This window comes from Topomyia yanbarensis, chromosome 2 (assembly GCF_030247195.1).
Source record: "Topomyia yanbarensis strain Yona2022 chromosome 2, ASM3024719v1, whole genome shotgun sequence".
In the NCBI taxonomy this organism is placed as follows: domain Eukaryota; kingdom Metazoa; phylum Arthropoda; class Insecta; order Diptera; family Culicidae; genus Topomyia; species Topomyia yanbarensis.
Window position 1 is genome coordinate 209741017 of NC_080671.1, and position 10913 is coordinate 209751929.

Genomic DNA, 10913 nt, shown 5'->3' on the forward strand with positions numbered 1-10913 from the left:
GTAGAATCAGGTGATTCGCATTTCTAATGCCAAAAGACCTTGACTCCTACGGTAGCAGACAAAAAGTTAAGTCGCCGGTGAGCTCTAAGCTTGCATATTTAGAAAAGCGTGGAAGGATCATCCACGCTTTTCTAAACTTTCTCCCTTCAACTCCTTGCTCTCCCTTGAGTACTATGGATCTGAATATTGAAAAATATACTTCACCTTCCAGTCCCTTGCTAATTAAATGCCGTAACAACTGTTGTTCCTACTAACCTTGCTCGTATGGTTATTGTACTCTCGAAAGTAAGGCTTTTGGCGAAGCTAGTTTAATGCGACTATGCCGCAAAGCCGAGGTGGCCTTGTTACTTGTCATCGGAATCACAAGCAAACCTGTGATCTACTCGTTTGCCCGGTATACTCAAACATAGGGGCTATCCTTAGGACAGCACGCGAAGGAAACGATGTGACATAGCCACATTAGGCAGCGACAATATTTTATTTTTTTTAATGAGTACTATTCTATTGTTACTAAATAAGACATTGTTAATACCTAATGTGGCTACGCCACATCGATTGTTTCTTCGTGTTAAACTAGGGATACTCCCTATGCTTGAGTATACCGGGCAAACGGGTGGATCACAGGTTTGCTTGCGATTTTGATGACAAGTAAAAAGGCCACGTCGTCCGTCGGATCTTTCGCGCTTCGGATCCTTGGACTATGCGACAGAGCCGCATTAAGCAAGCTTCGCCAAAACTCTTACTTTTGGGAGCACAATAATAGGTAGGTACAACTTATTTTTAAACTTTTTAATGAATTATTAAAATTTTCGCTTCCCCCTCTTTTTTATGAATCTTCAACACTACACTAGCATATTCACGAAAGAAAAACATGTTTTCCACTTACAAGGGAAGAAGTACCTAAAGTAAACAATTACCTACTAAATCTTCTAAACTAGACAATTACCGAAAATGAACATGCAAATACGGCAAATACAGATGTACTCAAATGCATATGTAGATGCACTTGCAGAACATAGATGCAGGTACATATTGCGCACATACAGATATGCAAAACAAATTACACAATTCGTTCTCGTTTCTCAGCTGAACGTTCTGGCCATGTATACAAATACATAATACGTAAATCTTAAAACATATACTAATATAGATTCGATCTTCGGTGGCACTTGAATGTGTATAATCAGCAAGTGCCGATGGCTGTACATAACCTCGTAAAACAAGCAAGCAAGGGCAATTGCAGATCACGGTTTTGTGCATAGACAAGCCTTAAGCAAGATGAATGACAAATAATTATAGCTACTTAACTTTTTTCCCGCATGGTGTCCTGTGGAATATCCTCCGATGATACGTTCGTTAGCTTCTCGAAAAATGTGAATTTATCCCGCTGATACTTTTGTTTTGCCATCCAGCAGTCTGTTTATGTACGCTTTAATGTAGTAAGGCTTAACAATAGCAAATGCAACTCCGCCCCGAATCTATAAAGTTGAAAACTGACTTAACTTGCTTTGCGATGATTGGAAAAACACTTATGAAATTACAAAGACAATTACCTTCGCAGTCTCCATCGAAACAAAAACGTATATTGTTGGTTTTGTGCAATATTTTACCAATTAAAATGAATTTTCACACGCTGAAAAACTATTTTCTTTGGTACTTAGTGAAAAACGAGCGTACTTGGTGAAAAACGAGAAAAAAGACAAACACCCGAAGACCTGACCGAACTGAATCATGAATGCTACTTTGTGTTTTTTGTTTATAATGAGGTTATTTAGAAATGAAGCGCATATTCGAAAGATGCATGAACGAGATGGCAAAGAAGCTCATCGTGCTATCTTTTTCGTTCTAATGGAGTAGATAGAACCATCAAAATTTTCGAGACCGATTCGCACGACAAAAATTGCACTGGGAACAACGATAAAATTCTCGTGTTCATGATTGAGAAAGGCACAATTGCACCGCTAGGTGGAGTAATACTATGTGCACACTAAAGAGTTAAAACACGTTTTAATAATTAGCAACAAGAAAAATGTCATCAAGATAGCTTTAAAACACGTTTTTACTCGTAGTGTGAACGTAGTATAAAACAGGTTTTTTACAATGGAATTATGTTTACCTAGGGGTGGGCGTAGCGTAGTTGGTAAATCGATTGCCTTGTACGCAGCGCTCCTGGGTTCGAGTCCCGACCCCGCCGGGTTAGAAATTTTTCATTAGAGATTTTTCTAACCCGAAGAGGCGAATGACCTTAAGGTTAAAACCTCTATAATCGAAATAAAAAAAATGTTCACCTATGAAATATTCAATGAAAAAAATCCTTTAGTAGCAAAAAATAAATAAATTGTGTTGAAAAAATAATCTGGGTAGTCACAGCGATTGGCGCATCATGCGTTTTCTTTGCTGTGGCGTGGCAATCGTATGCGCTGACACAAGCTGCTGAAAGGTGGTTGGTCGAATTGGCGGTCCGAATAGCTCAAAAGTGGTGAGCGTCTTAAAAATATCTGTTTTCACCCAAACAAAAATCATTCCATAGAATAGGAGCCTCAAGCTTTCCAAAATACTTACCTGTTGTTTTTTCGCTTTAATTTTAATCACGATTTTGCCATTATAATGTTTTTTGTTTTGAGGATGGCAAATATCTTGTATCTTCCTTATAGAAAAGCTGTAGAATGAGATTCATCTGTCAAAATAAAGGTTTCCCAACTACCAATAATGTGATTATCTATACTAAGCGCTCACTCACGATTTGCTATCAAAATGTCCGCGGATTACGAACGAAGACTCAAAAGATATTTAGAGCCTTATCTGTTTCTGACTATGACGTAGTAGTATTTACAGAAACATGGCTTAACGACAATATCCTCAAGGCTGAACTGACCGACGAGCATGAAATATATCGTTGCGATCGAAATTGCTCTACCAGCCGTGCCCTTTGTGGTGGTGGTGTATTGATAGGCATCAAAAAGGGAAATCGAAGCGAAAATATTGTAACCGTCGATGGAACCGCCCGTCTAGAACAAGTAGCAGCTCGTATATATTACGGGGCAGTGTCTCTCGTTGTATGTGCGATTTACCTACCACCGAATTCTGATCTCGCTTTGTATGAACAGCATGCTGCCTATGTCAATCTACTGTACGATCAAATTGGTGCCAACGATAGGGGTGGTGGTTTTAGGCGACTATAATTCACCTCAGCTACGTTGGAGTTTCGATGACGAAGTTGGATGTTTTATTCCAATAAATTCCTCCTCGGAACATGAAATTTTGTTAGTCAAAACCATGATCGCTTCTGGCCTACAACAAGTGAACTATGTGACGAACGAGAATGGTAGGTTGCTTGATTTAGCGTTTGTTAGTAGCACTGGCGGATGCGAAGTATTAGACCCACCCTTACCGTTAATGAAATTAGATCGTCACCACAATCCGTTTGTGTTGACTCTGTGTTTCCCGTGTCTATGAATGACGATGTTGATTTATTTTACGATTTCAATCAATTATGATGAATTAAACACTGTAATTTCACGAATAAATTGGGTTGAGACATTAACGCTGGGTACTCTGGATGAATCTGTGAATAGATTTTATCACGAACTGGAATCAATATTTCAACAACTTGTGCCTAGGAGTAAACGCACGCGCCGCCCGGATAACAAACGACCTTGGTGGAATGCCGAGTTACGAAATCTTCGAAATCGTCTCAGAAAGGCTCGAAAACGATTTTTAGAACAAGAGGCGAAACCGATAAAACGTTCGTGTGGGAATTAGAACGCCAATTCGAGCTTGTGAATGCAACATACTTCCGCTCATATGTTTCCCGAATTGAATGCAGCATGAAGGACAACCCAAAGCCGTTTTGGTCTTCCATGCGGAACAAAACGTGCTCCAGTGGAATCCCGGAATGCGTCGACTATCGAGACAGGACATCAACGTCACCAGCGGAGTCAGCAAATATATTCTCGTCATTCTTTCAAAACGTGCTAAGTAATAACTCACCACCTTTGTCTGAATCGTACTTGAGTAGTTTGCCAATGTTCACCCTGAATTTACCTGCAACATCATTCACCGAACATCAGGTACATATTAATCTTCGGGGGATTGACAATTCAAAGGGCCCGGGGTCCGACGGGCTACAACCATCGTTCATCATGAATTGCTCTTCATCTTTGGCGTTACCAGCATCTCTATTATTCACTAGCTTTCCTGCTGAAAATGTTTTCCAACTACAAATCTGATGAGCTACGTGTCGTCGCTGGTTGATAAATTGGAGAAACGACAACAGATTGATGCGGTGTACATCGACTTCTCGAAAGCTTTCGACCGTGTTCCTCATCAGCTTGCTGTGGAAAAGCTAAGGCGGACTGGACTGCCGGACTGGCTGACTAATTGGATCTCCTCGTACCTTGCGAACCATAGCGCCTCGGTGCGACTTGGAACTACACACTCGGATCCTTTCCACATTTCATCGGGCGTTCCTCAAGGGAGTCATCTCGGACCTCTTCTATTTGTGCTCTTAGTGAACGACCTCTGTAGTGAATTATCGTCTTCTAAAGACATGTATGCTGATGATCTGAAAATTTACCGGGTGGTAACAACTATGGTAGACTGTTGTGCATTGCAAATGGACGTCGATAGGATCATTGACTGGAGCGACAGAAACGGAATGAGTGTGAATATTAAAAAATGCAGCACAATCACTTTTACACGAGTACATACTCCAATTAAGTTCGAATACTCAATGTGTTCTGCTCCTGTAGAACGAGTCGTATCCGTCAAGGACCTTGGTGTCATTCTCGACTGTAAGCTACGCTTTACCGCACATTACTCTTCTGTTATAGCTAAAGCCTACGTTGTACTTGGACTCATCAAACGCAACACTCGTGATTTCAATGATGTGTATTGTCTAAAAACACTATACATTACACTGGTACGCAGTATTCTAGAATATGGCGTTACTATTTGAGCTCCGTATCACACCATACATATTAATCGTATCGAAAGGGTACAGAAGAACTTTATCAGGTTTGCACTTCGTCGGTTACCCCGGCAAAATCGTCTCCAGCTTCCTCCATATGAAGATCGCTGTATCCTCATCAATCTCCCTACGCTGCAAAACAGACGGATCTTTCTGCAACGACTTTTCATTTTCGACCTTCTGACAGACAACATAGAATCTCCTGCGCTTCTAGCAAAACTTGACCTGAACGTTCCGGGAAGATCTTTCCGGAGAATTGATTTTCTCCGACGCTCAACACGTCGCACGCAGTACGGCCAGAATAATCCTTTGGATGTTTGCTGTCAACGATTCAACAGTGTCTATCATTTGTTTGATTTTCATATTAGTAAAGAATCGTTTAAATTAAAAATAGGTTTAAGTGAGTGTTTAGTCTAAGTTTGTGCGATGCCACAGTGGCGTAACTATACCAAATCCATGGCCAAAATTATACCACATGTTTTTAAGCTTTGTTATACGATAACAAGTGATGAAAAATGGTTTTTCATGGTTTTAGACAATTTATGACCAAAATATGAAAATATTAAACCTCCTTGCAGTGTGATGCAAAGCCGAAAATAAACGAATTCCACGAGCATTATTATTTTTAAATGTAAACGTGTTCTTAGAGTAATCTATCAGCTTGAGGAAACCTCGCATGGAGATTTAGTCTGTTTCAACCGTTTTCATTAATTAAAACATTTTGTTTTAAGTCCGTATGTTCATTTTGCTTTTCTGGTTTTCTTATAGTAGAAAAAATATTCAAGTTTTTGTAAATTCGGTAATAGAAATGCATGGCAACCTATCCAAGAGATTATCGTATTCAATCTGGATTATTCACGTTAACACTTGCAACCCGGAGACAAGGAACTGAAATGAGAAGATTGCGTAATTTGTTTGATGCTTCGCTTACGTTTCCAAGGCAACTTATGTGCGTTACGTTTCATATAGCAAGGTTGGTGGAAGTTATATTTCACACTCTTTTATATGGCTATCGTGGTCATAATAGCTCAAGTTAGTTAATGGACGCAATCTAACAAAAAATAATATGGGGGTCTCAATCAAATCATTCTTTTTATATAAACTTTAGCTTGTGCGACCGCCCCTGGCCGCTACTCCGTTATCGATCTGGAATAGCTGAAGTTGCACAGGGAATAAGTAGATAATTATGCTTGGGAGTAACGAAACATCTTTCAATGTGCAACTCCTGGTAATCCCAAATTGTTTATTGATCAATACCGGCCAGGCCCTAACGTAGATCGCGGGAGGAAAGTGAAGGAATGGTTAGTCCGGTACTTGCTTTTGCTAGAGGCCGCACTACTGCGCATTCCACAACTATCACGGGAGGAGGATATTTAAGTAAGTATAGAAGTTGGATACTACTTCTTCTTTACCGACGCCAGAGAGGTGACTTCACATCTGGAATAGATATCGATCCATCAACTCATGGACCGGGAACCAACCGGTTTACTTCCCTTTCGAAGGAAGAAAACACCACAGATTTCTTCACATCAGAAAAATCTCAAAGACCTTGGCTGGAATTGAACCCAGGTCAACTGGAATGTGTGGCGGTCACGCTTACCACTCAACCACCGACGCCGTCTCAAATTATTCTTTTCATATAAGATCTTTTAAATAGCCTCAATTCTGATTTTTTTAATTATATTCTCTTAAATTTGAGCAAAAAACACGACATTTTCAAACAGCTGCAAAAAAACGAATGAGATTAATTGGGAATGTTTTCCTCGAGGAACAGTGAGAGGACACTCCAAATAATCTTCTCCCTTTAACAGATTTACCCGACATTGCTCGACAAGGTACTTTTTTTACTAACGAATATGTGGAATATTGATAAAAGTGAGCACTTTTATAAAACCTACCCAAAAATGACAAAGAAAAGCTAAAATTGACCATAATTGATTGTAGTTGTTGGAGTTTGCTATGAAAAGCATGATTTGGATTTAAATATTGACTTTGGGTAATTAGTTTTTGAGCAATCTGAAAAAATAGGGATGATGGCTTTCAAGCTAATAAAATGTGTAAAAAAAATCACTGATTTCAAATAATTGCATACAAAAATTATGAAATGAAAACGCTTTTCGTTACGTTAGAGTATGTATCGAAGAACAACTTAATCTAAAAATATGGACAAATAAACAAAAACAATTTTTTTTTCTATTTTGGCCAGGATTTGAAGTTAGTTACGCCTCTGTGCGATGTAACTTTTTTAATCGAAGACAATACAATATTAATAAATGTTTCAGAATGGCGCTTCCACGAATATATGTACGACCGTCAGATAGTCTTACGATTTTCTGAGAAATCGAGGGGTTCTGAATTACCCCACGGTCATAATAGCCTCGGGTTCCCCAAATTATATTAACGAAAAAAGCTTCGTGATTTCCTTTTACATACTATAAACCATATCACAATATTCTGGAAGTCATTTATTGAAATATATGTACCTTCTTTTCTTAACTTTTAGGTTTTCAGCAAACAAAGATTCTTACAGAGAGGTTGGAAATCTTTTCAATATGACAGAGTCGACTTTTTTTTAAATATTTCGATAATTTATTGAATTTCTTTCACGACATTTCTAGTTAATTTATAAAATTCTCAGAAAAATACGCGAACGATTGCGAGAAAGTTTGTAAGCAACAACATCGGTAATCTATTATTTATTGCTCTATTAATTTTTTTTCAGCAGCTCTCAAATCGGGTGTTTAGACGGAAGTTATATTCTAATTCGCAAGCCCAAACTAAAGTTTAGATCAATGTACTCGAACAGGCACGATGTGTTATCCTTAACATTGCAGGATCTCGACGGTCCTGATAAGAGGTTTTTAGACGTTTTTGTTGGCCCTCCCAGTAAAATCCTTGATTCAAGAATATTCGCAATATCAAGTATAAGCCAGAAGATCCCTGAAAAGATTTCACCTCATAGGGGATTCGGCATACTTGATTAGGGAATTTTTGCTGACGTCGTTTAGAACACGGATAATGGCCATATTACAATAAAAAAGAAAATTTATAATCTGCACGGATACGAAAAACTACCAAAAGTAGAGCTCTTTTGACTTAATCTCGGGGTATCGTGGAATAAGGTAAAATTAGGTAAACCGTATTGAAGGTAGTTTCCCTTTAACCACGGCAAAAACCACAACTCATTGACAGGTTTTTTATACTCAACCTTGAGGTAAATATGCCTAAATCTAAGTTGTTTCTACCTAATTGTGAGTATACCTCAAACAACTCAAAAGTACCTTATTCCTTAGAAGGCCTCGACTGAGTCGAGGCCTTCTAAGGTTTGAGGTTTCTCTCTTTGTTTTTAACAACACTAATAAGTGCGAAAGCGACGCAAGACTCAAAACTACCAAAATTTAAGTAAAAAGAACTTATTCTGCGGGTTGTTTTATTTTTCCGTGTACACCGTTGGGAAAAACGTGTCACGATAGAGAACAGCTTCGGACTGTTAAAGCAGAGGTTTCAGCAGATAACTCGCTTGGAATTTCACACAACCCTAAGGCAATCGAAATTCTTAGTAGCATGTTGTGTGTTGCACAATATTTGCATTTTGCGCAACGATGCATTAGACGCTATTGGCGCAGAAGCAGTATATGGAGACGTTTCTGCCGATGCAACATCGATGACGCGAAGGATCGATACAGGACTGCGCAATAAAGAACTTCGGCGGCTAGGAGAACTCAAACGAGACTCAATAGCGAATGACTTTATTCGATAGTTTTTTATAGCAGTATACGGAGACGTTTCTGCCGATGCAACATCGATGACGCGAAGGATCGATAAAGGGTTGCGCAATAAAGAATTTCGGCGGCTAAAAGAACTCAAACGAGACTCAATTTCGAGTAACTTTATTCGATAGTTTTTTTATTTCATTTTAATGCCACGAGTTCAACTTTTTTAAATAAATTCAATTGAATTTTTGAGTTTTTTGTTCGTTGTTCAACTTGCGATCGCAACATAGGAAGCCAATCGTAATTCTTGTTTCGAAGCTTACGTATTCCGATTGTCACGATCCATATCTGGAACATACATCAATCATACGTCGTTTGACACCAGGGTTACCATAATCACAGATTTTTCTGTAACGTCACAGATTTTTTTTTCGCAATTTTTGATAACAGATTCTTTTTTTACAGATGACAGATTTTTGGTATTTTGATAAATATACCACAGATTTTTGGAAATATTGTGATTTTTCAGATTTTTCGGAAATTTATCACAGATTTTTTTCCTGTTTTAGTCATCACAGATGGTAAAAAGATTTTTTCGTTGAAACACAGATTTCAATGTGGCATAAAAAATTGCAGCCAAACGGACTGTCAAAAAGTGCAGCCAAACGAGCATTGTTGGCTCCACATGCCAACGACGAAAAATTGGAACGCAGACGCCTTGTTGGATTCACATGCCAACGCCGACAATTTGCGACACAGACGACTAGCGGCTCGCTCTAACAGCAACAATGCCGCGCTGCCAGAAGACCTTCTGCTGGAACATCGCACACTACGAGACGCTGGTCTATCTGTGCTCTTCAATCATCTATCTTCCTGATGGCCAGTCCTACAAAGAACTTCAGCCCAATTTAATTCTTTACGAACGGAAGATAGCGAGAAATAGTGGCATCCGATAGCAGCTGTGGCTCAAACAGGACTAAACGCGCTGCAGCAGAAAGGTCCTCAACGCAGCGGAAAAATCCTGCTGTTGAAATCAAGCGGGAACGAGGCGTAATGAACAACTAGTAGACTCCATACGGCGAGCAGACGAGCAGCAATGGCTGCAATTCTCAGGGATCAGCTCGGGAAAGGAATATTCCACTCTGGGTTTTACTTGTTTATTCTTCACTGTTTAAATTACAAAATGCTTATGACTTTTTCATGATACTGCACACGCTTTTATACTCTTTCCAAACAAGCATTCTGGATTTTTCCACCAATCAGCGACTTCGTTTTATCGGCGTAGCATATGATGAAGGGAATGGTGCTAATGTGGGAGACTATCCAGGCGGCTTGCGGGGTGTTATTGTGTGACTGAGCTTCGCATACAAACGGGGAAAAGGGAGGGAGATGTTGAATTGGTGCTTTTTGCTGGCCTTTGCTGGAGGAAGATGTTGAATTGGTGGCCTTTTGTGATGTTTTGGGAAATTAGGTTGCGTCATTTTCGCTATCGCGAACATACACCCCCGGCAAGTGATGGCCATCACTTGTTGGTCGCAGAATCCTGGTTGGACGGCAAATTGTCTTCTATAGGTAGGAGAGAGTTTATTAATAGGTCGTCGAAACACTGATTCACCCACGCGAACATCAACTGTTCTTACAAGTTCGTCACGTCCAGGGTACACTGTGACAATTCTGGCCAACTTCCATTGCTGCGGCGGTAAATTCTTGTCCCTCAGCAAAACAAATTGACCCGGGAAAACATTTGGGACACGGATAAAGTTTATTCCTCTAGGCTGTAAGCTTACTAAATAATCCCGAAGCCACGATTTCCAAAAATGCTCTCTCGTCAATTGCAAATGCTGCCATCGGGTTAAACGATTCACATTAATTGAGTTATATGAAGTTTTTGGAATGACATTGATTGGTCTTCCAATAAGGAAATGCGATGGTGTTATAACCTCACCATCGACAGGATCATCGGAAAGGGAGAAAAGGGGACGTGAATTAAGTATTGCTTCAATTTGCGCTAACAAAGTACTGAACTCTTCGAATGTTAATGGAGTTTCCTTCAGAATTCGCTTCAAGTGATATTTTGTACTTTTTACTGCCGCCTCCCACAGGCCTCCGAATTCTGGTGCCTCAGGCGGTATGAAGTTCAACCTTATCTCTTTCGATTGACAAAAGGAACCAATAGCTTTGACTGCAGCTTGATCTTGGAAGTTTAAAAAGGCTGTGCAATTCTGCTTTGG

The 10913-nt window shown here is 39.6% G+C and overlaps 1 pseudogene; it reads left to right on the forward strand.

Annotated features, from left to right (window-relative positions):
• The first annotated feature begins 3895 nt into the window (after positions 1–3895).
• On the forward strand, positions 3896–8729 carry LOC131680011 (uncharacterized; annotated as a pseudogene).
• The last annotated feature ends 2184 nt before the right edge of the window (positions 8730–10913 follow it).